The sequence below is a fragment of the Hesperophylax consimilis genome, chromosome 6 (genome assembly GCF_061612785.1).
Source record: "Hesperophylax consimilis isolate HC1 chromosome 6, BYU_Hcon_1.0, whole genome shotgun sequence".
In the NCBI taxonomy this organism is placed as follows: Eukaryota; Metazoa; Arthropoda; class Insecta; order Trichoptera; family Limnephilidae; genus Hesperophylax; species Hesperophylax consimilis.
The window spans coordinates 2,333,851-2,351,392 of NC_142841.1; the positions used below are offsets into that span (position 1 = coordinate 2,333,851).

Consider the following 17,542-nt stretch of genomic DNA (forward strand, 5'->3'; position numbering starts at 1 on the left):
GATTAAGATCCATATTAGGGAAATTTTATCACCTAAAAAACTTTGTCAATAAAAATATATTATACTGTATATATAATGCATTAGCGGAATCAATTATAGGATACGGAGTAAATATGTGTAAGCGATTATAAAAAAATGTTTTCTTTGTGTAATGTGCTCTCTATACATAGTAGGATAGATTACCAACTAACGCTAGATGAATTCTGGAATACAGAATTCAAAAAACCTGTAAACCATAACTACCCTACTAGGCATAGAGAAGCACAAATGTTTATTATTAAAATATCGCAAAATGTATACGGAGATAGAACAAAAAGACATAAAATTCCGGAATTGTTTAACTCATTACCAGAAGATATTAAAAATGAGACATGTCATTCAAAAATAAAAACGAAAATTAGATCGTTCTACCTCCGTCAAACATAAAAACAATTAATATTGTGATACCAAGATATCAAGTTGAAATTAAATATATTGTTATAAGCTAATAAATAGAAAAACTGAGAGATTTCTTACAATTAAACTGATTGATCAGTTTTGTAAGATCTAAGTAAGAGAAAATAATGTACAAATAAAAAAAACTGAATAAACACATATAAAAAAATTAAAAAAAAATACAGGTACCTATTTTACCAGGTAGTAAAGCAGGTTTATTTTATTTGTTTATTTATTTAGACGTGACGCCAGATGATGACTTAACCCATTATCTATGTACTGGAGTGAGTTACTAAATCGATTAAATCAATATAATATAGTTTTTTAACAGTAACAACATGAATATGATGATATTACATGAATTGAATGGTAAAAAAAGTCGGGGTCACCACAGGAAGATATGATTCAAATAATTATTTATAGTAAAATGAGGTGCACGTGATGGAGGAAGAAATAGGTGTAAGGAGATTGTATGACGTGGAAGTGAACGATAAAAGAAGTTGGGGACTGGTTGGAAGGGTGGTTGAGGAAGAAATGGCATGTTCAAGTGAAACAAATACTTACTTATGGTCAAATTGGGCTATGTATAACAAAGAAGTGTAAGGGGAATTTATGACGTGAAATTGAATGTTGAAGAAGTCGGGGATGCCCGAGGAATACATGGCACAATCAAGTGAAAAAAAAACTTTAGTAATTACTTTGCAATAATATACTATTTTCACCTTAAAAATTCGCCTAGTTTTACGGAACTCAAAACTTCAATCAAAGCCATGAATTTCCCCAAGCAACGGTGAGTACACAGTCAGCTAGTTACACGTAAAGAGCTGTAAAAGAAGTAGTTGACATAAAACTATAAACTAGTATTAAATGCACATGATGTTTTATATCTGTTTTATAAAAACGATCGGATAGAGCAAGATAAAAATCTCTTTTTGTCGTAAATCCAGTATGTATTTTGAAAATTCAGCTATAATAGAACTTACTCCTACCGGATGCAAAGTTAAATCGAAAACGGATTGTTACAAATTCAATTGTAACTTCGTTTACTTTCAAATTAAAATCAAATTTCCAAATCGTGCATTTGCTCTGGAAACTAAACTGCCCATTTAGTATTCATATTTGTACAAATCGTGTGCAGCTGCGAGGAGAGGTGGGTCCGGCGTAAATAGCCGGACGTGAATGAAATTGTGATAAATCCACGTGCATTTCCACTTGCGAATGGTTATGCAAGGTGTTGGCCCAGCTTGGGAAAGCGGTCGACATAATATTATGGCCAAAATAATAATAATCCGTGAATCCGTGGTAAAATGGTAACCTTCCTGTCTCTGATTTTATGGGTACTTTTCATTATGTCAGTGGGTTTTTCCCCATTTTTTAAATTAGATCCACACAGGAGGCCCTGAAAAAAAATCCCTCAGGACCTTTATCATCTTTGGGGATGCAGTGTGGATAGTATTTTTATAGAAAGGAAGGTTAGGAAGTTCTGGGAAGAAAAAGGGTACGAGGGGTGGGTAGGGGGTATCTGGCGTCAAAGTATCCAGGAGTGACGGACGTATGAATCCCGTCCTACCCACTGCGGTTCCCGGGGCGACGGTACCCATAACCGAAACAAAGAAGTAGGCAACAAAAAATATAAGATTCTTGTCTATGGTGTATGTCTATGACAACCGTTTCTGATTCACAACTCGAATTCAAAATAGTTTTCAATAACACATCACAAAAACCCAAGCGTGTGTGATTTCAGCAAAGAGAGAGATCAATGACTGTCTGGTGCAATTTGATGGAAGCACCCTCCCCAATAAAGAGTCCAATTGCTGATTTTGTGGGTGGTTTCCATTATGTAAGTTTTTCCCCAATCCGAATTGAAAAAAATTAGTTTGTAACAAAAACATATAATATTCTCCAGGGCAGAATAGTTGATGTTGAAATCTAAGGTTTATAAATTTTTTACTTAATATTATATCATTTTATTTCTTTATGTTCGAGGAAGGAGATTTTACATGATAGTGGGTACAAGTAAAAAAAATACCTAGCTTTTTTCAAAATTAAAACATTTTAAGATAGTCATCCGGTACAAGAAGTTTGTACACTTAACCCTAAGATGCCTAAAAACGTATACTTTTACTCCCTCTTTATCTAAATGTAACACTTCCTAAATCTGTCAATAACATTGCAATGAAATATTTTTTACTGTAAATTCCTGTCATCTACATCTGAAAAGATTACACCTAGTTAGGTGGGTATTGTCAAGCATATAATTAAATTATAAAGAAAATTATGGTACCTACCAATACTGTTGTTTTTTTACATGAAAGCGTACGCCGATTTATTAAATTGAATATTAAGGTTAAGTTAAATATAGTTTTTTAAAAATATTTGTATTATTATTAAACTAGAAAAACTTGATTAACAGATTCAGAAATTATTATATTTCCCACGAAATATCAATATTTCTCTTACCTGACAAGATACACGGGTAGCATAGCCGACTGACAGTTTCCTTCTCTTCCCATTCTGCTTCCCTTTCCCAATTTCCTGCCACCTCAAAAACATTCCATTACATCGTAACCTTATCTCTCGAAAGTTTAATATATTTCGTTTCTTCGATTTCTTAGTAATAAAAACCAATTTATAATACGAGTACCTAATGCAGAAATCATTTGTAGAAAAATAATAAGTTCATTTTGTAAATGATTTTCTTAAAATATATTTTCACTTATTGCTGTTTTTAAAATTGATTTATTTGGCATTACTGAGAATTTATAATATACACGGTGTCCAGAAACTCGTAATTCAAGCGGGTATTCCAATTTCGAAAAAGACAATTAAAATAATTTTCTGTTTAAATATTATATTAAAAATGAATAATCGCTTTATCTCTTTTCTGAATAATTACTGACGCAGTTTCAATTTTGAAAATGAGACTTATAGGCAAATTCGAGTTAATTGAACGTGAATAGTTTCACATCACAGACAACCTTGAGTGATTAGTTTTTTTTTAATAATAATAAGGATAGATCTTTAAAAAAAAATTGTAGCGCGCACTTTTCACCAACAGTGCTATAAATATAATTAATATAGTATATTATAATATATTATTAGTATATACTCGTATATAGGGTATATGTAGGTAATATGCTTTCTTGTTTGAACTACATCATATTAATGATGGGTTTCACTTTTTCATATCATTCATTTTTAATTATTATTTTATCTCACAGACATAAGATAATGTGTGAAAAACGATGCGCAAATGCGAAAAGAAAAAAGTGTAAAGAAAAGTAGTAGCCAAGTTATCACTTCTCCCTGCCAAGTGAACACTCGACCATAAAAATACTTTTTAGACATAAGAGTAAGAGGGGTGGAAAACTGCGCGAAGTTGGAATTTGTAAAGTTGTAGATGTGAGAAAATATGGAACAGGGTGAAAAATAAAAGTTTTTCCCGGAGCCTTTTTAAAAAACATATGTCGGTCAAAGGGTAAACGCACAACCTTAAAAACTAAAAGCCGCTTCTCAGAGAACTTCTGTTTGGTCGCTGAAATATATACACCATGCTGAAAACGTTTTTGTAGAAAATATAATATAATGCTTACTTGAAATTATTTCATTCACTTTTTTAATGTGAATACTGCTCAAGAGTCCCTACTGTCGGGAACCAGTGAAACCATGGCAAATGGGGTACTTCTTGAGGCTGAAGGTAGTGATGAGGGAAGGGTATGGTGAGGAGGCACCTAGCCATTCAGTCTAGTAATCAAATAAGCATAATTTTGATTCTGAATTATTCACTTTCACCAGTGCCATAGTATTTTCCTCTCTGGAATATACCGCAAATATACTATAAATTGCGAAATAACAAAACAATCAAATAAAATTTACTTGCGCACGCCGAGCGTTGTCTCAGCTATTTTCACGTGAAATGCCGAAGGATGAGCAGATGTCTTCCAATTTCCAATATGCAAGGATGAAGTCTCCTGTTTTAAATTAATGACGAAATTAGTAAGCGGATTCGTCAGTTCTCAGCGCATTGCACTGGCCTGTTCTACAAATAATGGTTTCTTGCTCCGATTTGCACTCTGAGGTTCAATGGTTTGATTGCAGGTATGGCAATACAAAATAAACCCATCAACGTTGGAAGTGCTTATTAAAAAATTGAATTGTGTTGGGATAAAAGATTAATCTTAAAAATGGATAAAAAGTTATTTATTTGAACGATACTATGTAAGTAGTCGTGATAAACAACTCCCATAGTCTACCACTAACAAGTAATCGGGATACCGCAAGACACAGTCCTATGCCCCCTACTATTTATAATTTATGTCAACGATATTTTCAAACTATCACTTAACGCAAACATAATATTATCATATGCCGATGAGACAGCTACCATAGTGAATGGGATCGACTGGAATATAATAAACGAATAAGCAACACATTGACACAATGGTTTGATACAAATCTTCTCTCATCGAACACTAACAAGACATACTATATCCATTTCTCAATTAACAAACTACAAACACTCCCTAACAATAAAGTAATTTTTCAAAATAACATATGTAATAAAAACAGATGTATCCAAGGCTGTTCAATATTGAACTCAGTATCAGAAATTAAATATCTCAGTGTGATAATAGAACAACATATGAAGTGGAAGAGACATATCTGTGAATTGTTTAAGCGTATCAGAAAGTGTGTATATATATTCATAAGACTAAGAAATATTTTAAAAAGAAGTAACCTAAAAAGAGTATACTACCCACTTATCCATTCATCAATTCAATACGGAATTGTTGGATAGGGGGGTCACACAATAAGATTCTAACCCGGATAAAAATGGTCCAGAAGCTAATCCTCAAAGTAATCCTAAAGAAACCCTTCACGTATCCAACAGAAACGCTATTTATAGATTTCGGGGTGCCCCGAGTAGAGGATATCTTCAAGAAAAATGCAATTATCTAAATTTGTGAAGATAATATAATAAAAAAAATTTAAACCCACCTATCAAAAATATATCAATACAATATCAAAATTCTAAAATGTAATACCAAACAAATACAAATTAACTATACCTATTTAGGAATAAAGTATTTCAACAACCTTCCGATTGAAATAAAGAAATTGAAGGATACATACTCAAACTAAAAATGAAGTTTCAAACATAATTATTCTAAGAACATAATTACTCTAGAACACTTTCAGAAATAAATAACTAAATAATTTCCTGTTTTTCCCTTTATTGATATTTATTATCAGTCTATTACTCATCTCCACTGTATTTAGATGTTCCTAATTACTCAATACTTAGTATGTAACAGAATACTATATATTTACACTTATATAATATAATCCAGAACATTCAATTTTTCCTATTTTTTTTTATTATTTTTATTTTTTTTATTTGGTGCAATATTTTTTACATTTCAAAGTTTTCCAGTGACGTTGGCCTCACTGGGTGGCTTGCCCGTGCTGAGGCCTTATATATATACATATAAACTTACCTATAGCATCATGATATTCTATTTTTCTGATAATTAGTGTAACTCGCTCCCCAAGCACAAGAGCCAGTTTTTTCATTGGTGAGATTGCGAACATAAATATATTTTGTAACCATATGTACTTATATGACATCCTGTATACACTTATATATATTAAATAAAAAATATATTTATATTCCTTAGCATATTTGAGTAAAAAATGGAGATGTCATTTTGCTGTCCGATGATAAATTTTTTTAAATGAAAAACAAAAAAAATGCATTTCTGTCACACTTCTCCACTGATCACACTGCTACACGATGCAACGAATCACATGATACTCGCTCTTTCTCGTCTGGTACGGTGCTGCGTGAACGAGATGGATTGCGTTTCAGGTGGCTTGTTAGGCTTATGTGAAACGTGCTGTACTCATCTACCCAATGGCGAGGTGAGAAAAATGTGTTTTTTTTTAACTAAAAAAATTATATCATCAAATGACAAAATTACAACTACATTTTTAACTTTACAGAATTTGCTTACGAATTGCAGCTTAAAATCCTTCAGTCACGTCATAGAATAGAGAATAACACTAGAAGTGCCTGGTGGGCGTTTCGTAATCCAAAAATAAGCTCAAGTTGAGCATACATTTACACACAAAACTGTGTAATTACTAAATCAAATGGAATGGCAATATGCAACTTCGGACAAGTGTAAGAGAGACAAAAATCTGTTTAATAATAATAATAATAATAATAATTGGATAATTTGTATAGCGCCGTTTTTGTGAAAAATCACCTCAAGGGCGCTGCATTCAAATTTGTAAGAATTTACTTTTTTCAGGACAATTTCCTTCTTCATTTATGGGTTACGTGCTTATATTTTTTTATGCATAAAAATCCTAAATGGTCCACAATTAAGGCACAAATTTGTTTTGAATCTCAAGAGGCAACTCATTAATATAATATAAAACACATCTTTTTTAAACTAGGTTTCTTGATTCAAACTAAATCGTAATTTGTCTAGGCCTCAAACCACAGGTGTCGTTATCCATAAGCCCACTTAAGCACCAACGGTCACCAAATTGCACACGATGATATCTGCAAACACAATTACTCAATCACCCCCGTCCCTCCCCCTGCAGACACGTGCACACGTGGCCTGCCCATAACGAATGGTGTCAATAAATCAATATTAGTTCCGCAGTACTACGCGGACATCGCGCTAACGTTTCATCTTAATTTGCATACCTCCTTTCGTTCATGTTTCCCTGGTATTTTTAAAGCTTAAATTGATGAATGAATTATTTTGTTGTTTATTGAGTACCTACGCTTTTATTGTATAGCAGACATTGATATTCTCTATAATAGTAGAATGGTACCGGAGAAAAGGGATTTAGTGTACCTTGTACGCAAATGTATAAATGATAACAATTATCTTCATAATTAATCTTATTTACTTTGAACCCAAAGATTCAATTTATACGCGTCTTATTAATTACCTTGCAATGCAATTCATCAGCTTTATAGTTCATATTAGGATTATTACATTATTTAACAAAACCATTTCACTCCTGATTGTGGTCTATATATATATTTACATTTTTGACAAAGACAACATTCCCAAGTTACAATTCCCAGATAATATTATTATTACGATTTTTTTAATATTATGTGTTTTGTCTTCAGATAAAGTTTCGGACAGTTTTACGATACAAATAGTCAGGGCAGATCCGGCAAATATGTTAAAAACGTAGATGTTTATAAGCGAAACCACTCAACAACAAATTAATATGAAGGGTGTACTTTGTATCTTGATGACGAGACCTATTTAATAGTAGTGGTAACAAAGATTTGTAATTTTATTCAATTTCAGACTCCACAAAGTGATTTCGCTAAACAAAAAACGAATACCTACACGTTTCAGAGTTGAATATACTCGCAGTATCGCCCCGCTGTAAAACTACTATTTACAGTTTCCTGATAAAATTTCAGTAAATTCCTAATATATCAGAACGCATGTTCATCCACCTGCATTTTTCTTGATAATATATAATGACGAAATGCGAAATCATCAGGTTTTTATGAACACATTCGTATTTTACTAAAAGTTTTATCAGGAAACCAATTAATTCATTCGTTAAGGGTCTGCAGTAGTGTCATTAACCGAATTAACATTAATTTAAAGAGATTCTTAATATATTAGCTGTGCTCGTTTTTTCTCGTGTAGTCTCACTGGTTCCAGACGGTTGAGATCAGTTGTGCGTCTTGCGAGGTATTTGCATTTTAAAAATGTAAAGATCATTAATTAGTGGTGTTATTTAATTACTAATAAATACGGCCAACGAACATTTACTTGTTTTGTACTTTCTACATTTAATAAGACGCCAATGGATGTAAAAAGCGAACAAACTAAAACAAAAACTAAAAAATAGATTAATGATTCAATATTTTCTATATGATATTGTTTATAAATAAATTAGTGGCCATTGATTGTATGCATGTAAATGTATAAATAAATATGCCTACGAGTGTGTTTAAGTATGTTGTGTGCCTTTGAGTTTGTGCCTGTCAGTGTGTTTAAGTTTGTTGTGTGCCTCTGAGTGTGTGCCTATGAGTGTGTTTAAGTATGTTGTGTGGTCTGCACCGCACCACATTCACACATCGTCGACTCTTTAAGGCCCCATCTGTGCATCATGTGGGCACAGCGGCTATGGGAGCACCTTAACCTATTGATGGCGGACCAGGTTTTTCGAGGCAATGAGATCCCAGGCTGTCTCTCGGTGTGGTCCTATATGAGATGGGCATTTCCCACGCTGACCGTTTGCCACTCAAGTTTCCAACAATCTTCTGGGGTGAGAAGTAATTGGAGGAGCCTCTCTCCTTCCGCCCAGAAGGGTTTTCGGGACCTGCATTTGCCTTGTGTACATGTAGTCAACGAATGCCCGCTCCATTCATTCCCCGGCGGGATTGATGAGGTCCACATGTCGACGCCTGAGGTCCTAGACTGGCTGACAGACCTATATGTCCTCTTCTGACCCCTCCACCATACGAAAGAAGAAGTATGTTGTGTGCCTACGAGTTTGTTGACTGTGTTATATTTTTCTTCGGTATGTATTTTCTATACTGTGGCTTCTCGGTATATGTGTGCTTTTGTTTTATAATTAATATTGTGAATATGACCTGCTGCAAAACTGCTTTAGCGGTGTTTATATTGAAGAATAAAAAAATTTAAGTAAATAAATTAACAGTGTTTTTTGTAAGCTCCCATTGTATATACATATGCTCTCTGAGTCGTTGCTTGTATCATGAATATATGAGAAACCCGCATGTCAATATTCTGTTCTAAATAAATAAAACGCTCCAAAAAACATTAAACCCGAAACAAAAACAAATATTTGGTTTTTATTACCTTTTTAAAATGCCACTCCGATAAAGTAAAAGAATTATTTGTAAATGTCCACATGTTTGTTCATATGGGAGTTTTTCACCCCATTCCTGAAGTCCATTTTCCAGGGATTTTCTTGTTATTATTTTTATAACAACCGCTCTTTTGCCTTAATCCATGTCTATGTCCGACCGTTGTCCCTCCTTGTTAGAAACCATATTACTTTTCCAATATTCGTACATTTACGGATATCGCTTCGCTGGCTCCCCACCCCATCACCCCCGCCCGGGAGGCTTTCACAATTAAATCTTGATTTGAATAAAAATTCCACTTTTTTCACTTTTAAAAAACATTTTTAAATTTGCTGATTGCAAAACACTTTTTTTGTTTATACGCAATAACGATCAAGAACGATTTTTTAGTAATTGATTTTGATAAATAACGTAATACTCCTAAAGTGAATAGGTACCGACTTAACTAAAATAACTCTGATATAAGAACATCAGGACTAAGTTTAAAAAAAAATTGTTTTGAAAAGTAAAATAACCGATAAACAAAAACAACATACAATGACACTGGAGACTAAAATTTTACAAACATTTTTTAATCCAAATGAAGTCAAGAATTACACGTGAGTGTAAATCAGGGACATCTCTTAACACCCCGTAAATATGAAACAATTTTTATTTTATGTTGACGCCTTGACTAATTTTTAATGGTTTAGACTATATTTTAAGGCTTCTTAGCTTGTAGTGGAAAAGATATTGCTATCTGAAAAAAAAAACTAATTCAGTATTTTTGCTGCAACATACAAATAAATATTATTGGTAATGCAATGAGTATTTAATGGATTTAATATCAACTCAAAAATATCTTAAAATTGTAAACTCTCCACAAGAAGACCCTGAAGTAAATAATTTCTCTCGTAGCTTGTGACACCTTTAAGGGTGCTGGGGATATTTTATTATTGAACTTATTAATTTGTCTTCACAATTGTCAAGAAAAGTAAATTGAAAAGTCTGTGGCTTGCTTGTAATGGTTAGTTTGCTTGCTTGTAATAGAGTTACAAAAACTAACTATTAGAGTAACTCTATTACAAGCTTTGCTTGTAATAGAGTTACAAATTTCCAAAAAAAAATTTTTTTTTAAATATCCGCAGCTTCTAAAGCAGTATATTTTTAGCGTGATATCATTATATCTCCGAGCTGATACGATACGGGTTTCAGACATGAATTTATTTTGATCACTAACCTTATTAGTAATGCTCTATCAGGTACGAACATCGACAAATTTTCGAGTTATTGGCTAGTTTTAGTCTCAAAGCTGATAAATTGACTGAAACAACGGTTGTCCTAATTTTGTAGCTAAATATTATCACAGGCATTTCGACATGACGACAAACGATATTATATTTAAAACTAGTTGTACCCCGCCACGCGTAGCTATGGCTCAATATGTCTGTGCAGGTAGAGAAACAATAGATGGCGCTGATTTTACTTAACAAAGAAAAGACAAGACAAGAGATAATTTAATGGATGAAAAACTTTAGTATGAATAAAAGTATAGTATTATTGTTTCTGGGTGATTATTTAAAATTGTTAGTTCTCTAAACCTTTTATAAACAAAGGATGTTTTGTTTGCTATTAAAAAAAAGATTAATCTCCCAAACTCCGAAATTCTTAATACACACAAGTTATTTTATTTATTTATTAATTTTTATTTATATAGATTTTCGCTTTCGGCTATTATTTTTTTATATTAGCCTACTGCCTCTATCATTCGCATTTACATGTCTCCCTTTCAAACCATCTTCTTCTTCGTTCTTAGCGCTTAAAAACTAGCACTTCGGTTCAACAAGAAACACGTATTACATTGGGAGAGAAGGACAAAGATGCATTAAAGTTCCAATAAACAGTTAAAATGGATATACTTCTACGTTATTTAAAAATAATATAATCTGCTGAAAACCCAATACATTCCAGGTCCGGAGGCGTATTCCTTTTCCGTGTTCAATAGGAACTAGGTTCCTAGAAACACGCACGGGTTACTAAACTCTAGTATTGCCTCCTGTTGAACGGGGAAAATGAAATACGCGGTCCGGAGTGTCCAGGTGTGCACCTGAGCATTGACCTTTTTGTCAGTATTGTCAAGCCAATGATCTACTAATAAATAAATGTTTTTATTATTATTCGCCATGTGTAATATTGTAAGTATGTTAGTATAATATGACGTTTGCCAAAAGATTCCGCTCTTGTATAAATACGCGGAGAAAACTTACTTATATAAAATACTGTTAATTTATTAAAAATCTGGTCAAATTATTCGTTTTTTTATTAAAAATGGGACTGCGGGCCTATAACGAATGAATTGAAAGAGTTCTTAACAAAGTATCAGTCAAAAGCAAATGACTTGTGAGGACGGTGGAAAACGTGTTCATACAAATACTACTATTGATACTGACACACTTATATTGTAGAATTACGTCGTGATATCTATTCGGATAAGAACACGTGTTCTCGATATATTCTGAATGAATAATGTTTTTTTCATGACATTCGCATGCTGTCACTTTTTTTCATACGATAATTTTTCTCCGTGTACGTAAATTATTTAAATAATCCAAACATAGAACCTAATGACCTATTTTATTCAAGTTTTTTCATATCCCCGAAGAAAATTGTTTCTTGTACTAATTAAGTTGAAGGGAAGAAGTAATGTTTCTAATATTTTGGCGTATTTAGAAGTAAGTCATGTAAGTACGCCGTTATATAACTGCAGCGCATATACTTATAAATAGATTACGAACTATAATATTGACTTTATTTATACCTCTTATCAAAACACTAACGTAAGATACAAGATACAGATTAACTTAACACGCTGAAAGTATGCGATTTTATTGTTTGATGATGTTTTATTTGTAATGTATTGTTGTTAGAAAAAAAATCAACTATTAAAAAACATTTTTATTTTTATTTACTGTATGTACTATATTAAATCAATTTTTAATTTTCGAACTAGTGGCGCCATCTTTTCGGCCTGCTAGTAGCCAATTGCCATTTTTTTTTGGTTTTCCTGGATTGAACCTTCCTCTACAGGGACTGACTCTTAAACTGCTGTAAAGTTATGTAAAATATCTTTTAAAACTTAAAAAAAGGGTTGGAGTAAACCGCGCCAACAACCTCGCCAAATTCCAATCTGGTAATCGGGTAGGACCGGCATTTATATGTCGTCGTAAGTGGGTTATTTTCCGCTTCCAAGATTTTTATTCATTCATTCAAAGTGAAATTCAAATAGACCGAGTAAAATGCACCGAACTCAGACCGCGTGATCAAATGCATACTTGCATAAACAACAGTTGATCGGATAACTTTGCTAAATAGTAGGCAGACAGCAAAGTTTAGCAAAATGATATCAATATTACGTAATACAAAACTATAACCTAACATAGTTTCTAGTTCTGACACTTATCCGCCAAGCTTAACAATTTTGAGCCTGATACCCTTTCAAGCTAATACTAAAGTTGCCAACCTAACCTTGTTTACTATACTGACAGTCAACTTGAAGTTTAACACTAATTTTTCGAATGTTATCTTCTAAATTTAACACAACAATTGTCATATTTATGGTAGCAGTCATAAAATCATTTAAAATTAAAAGTCTTTTCTTTCAAATGTTGTAGAAATTTTACATTTTATGTTGATTGTGAGGAATTCTTATTATATTGCGTAAGTTAATTGGTTTTCTTTATTTTTGCCGTTTTCTAGCAGTCATATTACAGTAACATATCCGTATTCCGCATAATCAAGTCCATCTAATTGACACAATCACACGTTTTTTAACATAATTGATACAAATAACGTGTAAATATACAGAAAAGTACACACTTAAAAAAAAAAACACACTTTGTGTCAGTTAGATAATAACGAGAAGACAGTATTCCAATGTGCCTAGTGACCTAATGTTCCACTTTTCTGTACATTTACCAAAAAAACAACTATTTACGTCGGGGAGATGGAAAAACATTCACAAAATAGGTATTAGGTTCTTATTTTTAGTATAATTTGTGCGTATTAGATTGAAGCAGACCGCTTCGGCAAATGTCAAATCATACACGTTAAATGTCTGTTTGTACTGCATCATACTGACATGTTCTTCTTTATGTGTAACATATGTATGGTGTTCTTATACATATACATTCCACAAAAATACATATATGTGAAATGTATATGTATAGCATCAATATAAACTGCTTGCTTTAGATGTCTTATAGTGTTGGCTAACGGATGTACTATTTTAATGAAAAATGTCATTTTTAATTGTCAAGTCTCTGACAGCCCTGAATTGTTGAAGCTACTTTTCCATACACTCCGGCCATAGTGGCCAAGTTGAGATATAAATTTGATTGTAACAATAAACTCACTACTGTTTAAATGAAGTGTTTTCTATTATTGTCAGTTTCAGTGCCGGCAACCCGGGCGTTTATTTAATTTCATGGTTGTTTACATTGTTTTCTTTTCTTTTACCCGCCTCACTAGACAAAGTCTGTTCCGAGGCGGGTAAATCACATATTATATTTGTTCCAAAAGAAATGTATGTATTTAAAAAAAATATATATATGTATGTAAAAAGACAAAAAGATACAATTATGTGGTGGTATATTAAATATTTACATACATACTTTTTTTTATTTTTTATTAGTTACATTCCATGAGAAGATTGCCTATGTAACATAGATAAAAGTAAATTAAATTTTGAGACAATTGAATATAGATATAGCGGTTACATGATAATTAGTATTGCAAAATTGCAGTTTCTCGCATTTGTTTTATTTGAATAATATATAATTTCGTGAGAAATTTTTATAATTTCGTGAGAAATTGTATGAAATGTTATTTATTTAGAATATTTTGAATATCTGTTCTTTCCTTTTTATTCAGCCATAATACAAATCTTTTGAACGGCCAATTCAAATTATTTGGGGTGACGTAAGTTTTTGTTTGTGTTAGGAAGGTATTGAAAATGTGTGGTGCTAGGTAAGATTCGTGTTTTTTTGCAAAAGTTGATTTGATATGGGGAACTTGAAAGTGCTTATTAATTTTTGCTCTTGTGTTTTGCGAGTGAGGTATGTGGAGATGTGAAGTTTTGATACAGTTTTTGTAAATGATCTTCCTTATGAATAGTTTATTTACGTCTAGTAATTTGTTTTTGAGTAATTTGTAGTAATTTGATTGTAGCATTCTATGCCTTAAGAAAATTTCAGCTGTATCACATTCAATGTCATTTTATATACATATTGTTTCTTAAATTTAATACTCATATTCGCCTATGTATCACTGTGTACTTATAATTTAATGTATCACGTTACTGTAAAAGCCTTTTATGGCGTTTAATAAATAAATAAATAAAATAAATAAATACAAACAAGGACAAAAATGTTCCCAAAACGGTCAAACATGGAAAATTTTGAACTTTGATTGTTAAAAATATAACTTTGATACATCTTTTACAACCTACCTCTACGTAAATAGTTGTTTCTTGTAGTAATTTTGTCGAAACAAGTACAGCAAAATCCGGAAATTTTACCAATCTTGCGTCGAGTAAAATACGGTTGTTTTCACTATTTCACCTGATTCTTTATATATTGATATTGAAAAAATATAGTATTGTTATCGCTGACCACGCTCAGTACGAATATTTATTTGAAATAATGCTTTAATCAACCAAATAATATTTTATTAAAAAAATACTTCTAATATACCAATATCAGTATTTACATGCGGGGAAATGGAAAATTCTTCATTAAAGTTAATTTTTTTGTCAGTGTAAGTACCTGCTAGTTGACAGATAGACCATGTTTGTTTTTTGTGTTTCACTTATTTGTATTGAGCGTGTCCAAGTGTCATAAAAGTTTACAAAAGAACGACTTAATTTAAATTAAATATTTTTATGAAAGTGTACATATTTCATATAGCCTTGGATCCCGATACAGCAAACCCTACGTCATTGAGAACACACATGAAACTAATTTTTAGTGAGAATAAAAACCTCCAAGAGGCGTACCGACAGACTAACTTTTTTGAGGCTTACTAACTATATATAGTAGTTTCATCTGTGTACTCGACGACATGAGGTTTTTTGTTTATTGAACCAAAACTAATACTGCTCTAAAAGAGGTTCGGTTGTGTCCAAAACCAGTTCACGGCCCTCCACACTAACAACAAACTCTTCTAAAAATGTTGCGCTATCCAAGATTCATTTCAAGATTTTGTTCCAAGATTTCGTGAAAACGTGCAAAATGTAACGTACAAACTATCTCTTTCTCTTTTAATTTCTTATAATGAAGAACTATCTTTACGTAATTCAGTCGGTTAAGGTGCACGCACAAAATATTTAGACACGAGTGGAAATATATTATTGCCACTGACTAATAAACGTTTATAATAATAATCAAATGGAAATACTTAATTATATTTCTGTGTTCCTAATATTTTGTTCTTGCTGTTTATAATAATTTTGAGAATTTTATATTGTATTGTAATTTTAATTGACTTAAGCGCCCCTGCGGAAATGAACACTATTACCTTATTTCGTTCCTGTGGACATGTTCACGTCGATACGTTTATTTAATTTATAAAATACCTTCCGCAAATACCAATTTCCAATTTAAAAAAAAATAACAAACAAATTTCAAATTATTATATCATATGGAGGTAATTTACTTCAATTTTTGACATAATCATTTGATATTTTTAAAATTACACTTAAATTCAGTTAGTAACTAATTAGAATTTTTTTATTATCAGAGCTTTCGCAATAATTTTATGTGAATATGGTTTCCACTATGGAGAGCTGTTTAAGTAGAATAAAGTGGTTTAATAAATTATAAATATTACTCAATATAACACATTGTGGGTTGTATTTTTTAAATAATGAAAAAGGCTGACGAATGAAATAATAGTACGTGCGCGAGGGGTAGTAATAGGCATTGTCGGCCATGGAAGGGGTAGGGATTGTAGGAGGCGAAGGGGTGGTTGACTGACTCATTCCGGACGAGGAAATTTAGAAGGATGAGTCGGATTGAATGAGTCAATTTAGCCGAGTCAGCTGACGGCCGGTGCCTCCCCCCGTAAGGAGATTACCTCGGCACCAATGGCCGGGGCTTAAATGGAATCGCATTTAGACTACTTGCTTATTTGTATTCAAAGTGTTCGATATTTATTTTTCAGCCTATCTACATATTTACTTTTTTCCAAATCATACGAAAATATTCTGATTTAAATCATTTTTTATTGAAGATATAAATAAAAGATAAAATTAAATTAGTAATGCTTTACATAACATTATTAATTAATTAAATAAATCAAATTAGTCGGTGGCCGAGTTGACATCGCGCTCGGGTCCCACTCAGGCGTAGTGTGTTCAATTCCTCGGCTGGCTAAGTCCTCCACCACAACACAAGCAATATTTTCAGCTTACTGTGGTAGTAGTAGGAGATTTTCAAATATTGTTAGGTTATTCGTAACCCGGGAAAGTTTGTCTTTCTTTTAAAATAATAAAAAAATAAATAAAAATAAATAAATAGATAAATATTTTCGAATGTAACTTGAGAGTGTGAAGTGGGGAGCTAGTACTTATACAAGATTTTAATGAATAAATATTATTTACTTGTTCAATATAATAAAGTAGATAAATCTAGTTACAAAAAATACCAGTAATAATTTGAAACATTATAAATGAATCAGCAAAAATACACATGAAAAAAGAGCAAAATAATATATTATCTGAAAATCAACGGTAAAACAAATTAATTTATTATCTGAAAATCATCGGTAAAACAAAATAGTATATTATCTGAAAATCATCGGTAAAACAAAAAAATATATATTCTGAAAATCATCGGTAAAACAAAATTATACACTATCTGAAAATCATCGGTAAAACAAAATAATATATTATCTGAAAATCATCGGTAAAACAAAATAATATATTGTTGTTTGTTTTTTGGGGTGTTATGCCGTGTTGCGCTAACTCCTTCTTTAGCCGACGTTTCGGACAGCGTTGCAGTGTCCATCATCAGGGCAGATCCGGTAGATCCGAAGATCTTCGGATCTACCGGATCGAAACGTCGGCTAAAGAAGGAGTTAGCGCAACACGGCATAACACCCCAAAAACAAACAACAAAAATGCTTTTGGCCGTGAACATCTAAAAACTTACCCAAAATAATATATTATCTGAAAATCATCGG

At 32.1% G+C, this 17,542-nt stretch overlaps 1 protein-coding gene across 1 annotated transcript in view; it reads left to right on the top strand.

The window, feature by feature from the left end:
- Csgalnact (Chondroitin sulfate N-acetylgalactosaminyltransferase) overlaps positions 1-17,542 on the top strand; it is a 315,839-nt gene that overhangs the window by 286,782 nt on the left and 11,515 nt on the right. The window lies entirely within an intron of this gene.